The sequence below is a fragment of the Propithecus coquereli genome, unplaced genomic scaffold (assembly GCF_000956105.1).
Source record: "Propithecus coquereli isolate 6110/MARCELLA unplaced genomic scaffold, Pcoq_1.0 Scaffold318, whole genome shotgun sequence".
In the NCBI taxonomy this organism is placed as follows: Eukaryota; Metazoa; Chordata; class Mammalia; order Primates; family Indriidae; genus Propithecus; species Propithecus coquereli.
In genome coordinates this window covers 1,071,575-1,073,441 of record NW_012148819.1, presented here as the reverse complement: position 1 = coordinate 1,073,441, position 1,867 = coordinate 1,071,575, and positions in this window count along the sequence as shown.

The window sequence follows — 1,867 nt, the reverse complement described above, 5'->3', positions numbered from 1 at the left end:
TCATTGTTAATTCTCCTGCTTCATCTCCTTCTTTTCCTTCTTCTCTTTCCTTTCTTTTAATGCCTGTAGTTTTTGCCAAGAGAATTTAGTTTAATCACAATAAAGTACTGTTTTATTAAGTGCCTATTATTTGTCAATTATTTTATTAATATTAGGTAATTTATCTATGTTACTACATATAATCCATGTAATTATCCTACGAAGTTGATGTTATAATCCTCATTTTAAAGTTGAGTAGTAAAATCTAAGAGGTCGAGACATTAAGAAATAAAGCTAGGATGTCTCTTTGTTCTACCACCTGAGGAATTAATGAAATGGAGATATGCAAAGGAGATAAAACCATCAAAAATGTTAGCATCAGTATCAAAGGCTATCATGGACTCAAAGTCAAATTTAATCAGATTTCTCTCATGCTTACCCCTTACTATTGTTAGTGTTGAGTGTGTCCAGGGTTGAGGTGAGAGACAATTAAGGAAAGGTGCTCAGTATTGTTCCAGTATGCCAGAGAGGTATCTGAAACACAATAATAACAATAAAACAGACAGGGATAGAGATGAGAAACATTTTTTCACCCAGCCTTGGAATCAACAGCCATTACTTAGCTAGCACAGCCATAATTCATCACTAAAGGAATTTCAGAGCAGTGGAACAAGTGTCAATCAGACAGCACTTCATACTTTTCAGCTAGAAAAGAGCTTACCTTTGTCTCATTTTATTTCTACCTTCTACTGGTAAGAAAACTGATTAAATGAGCTTCCTGTTGTATAGGTAACAATGTTGAGACCAATCCTTAACTGTAGTACTATGTAAATTATACCCCATCGTTACCACCTTTGAGGCTATCCCAGAGTATGGCCCATTCTTCAAGACATGACGATGCAAAGAACAGATGACATCAGGATAGGAAATCTGGTATTTTCAAATATTGTAAGTGATAAGAAGGTTAAGTTTTTAAAATCTATTTTTTTTCCAAATTGTAGCTCAGATAAAACACAGTCAAAATCAGTAATTTTTGCCCTAAATTTCAAATTTAAAAAAATTTTTAAAATAGCTAAATTGAATAATAGTCTCTGAATCTAATCAACCAGAATCTAATGAAAATTTGACGATTCATTGTAACTATGGGAAAAACAGCTAACTGATGATAAATAATACCAGAATAAGGTTCTAAATTCTCAGAGGGATATGTGAGATGTTCAACTATATGGTTTGACCAGCAATGCTCCAGAAATTGTCCCTCAGAAGAGGACATTATTGTGACAACTTAACTGTAAACATTACTTATGTAATTATTGGAATTCCACTTCAAGGTACAACTATATCAAAAAAACGGATGTATTATTTAAAATAAGTTATTGAACATGATTCCACATTCATTTTTTTCTCAAATTAAATGCTATATCAAAAGAGTGTATGTAAATCAGTTTAATTCATGAGGGCTGCATAAACTTTAGAGTACATTTTTCAAAATAATGAGTTATGTCAAATTTTGAAATAGACCTTTATCGATCTTTCAGACTTTACAGAGGTTAGCAGGACTGAGAATAAAATGACAGGAGAAGGCAAGAAAAGGTGAAATGTAGTTGTTCAAATAAAAATAATTGATGCCAATGGTAAAACTATTATTCAGTTATTGCAGTATCATGAAAAAACAAAGGTCCATAATCCTTATTATATGATAGGTTTTCATTTCATTAATGCAAGAAGATTCTCGGCCTGTAAGTAAGACAAGATACTCCCAGGTATACAGCAATCAACTCATAGGCATGGCTAACTGAGTCACAGTGATTGGTATATTTTTATGTTGAACTATTATTTTATCACATAAAAATTCTATAACTCTAGGTAAATATCTAGAAATAATCTG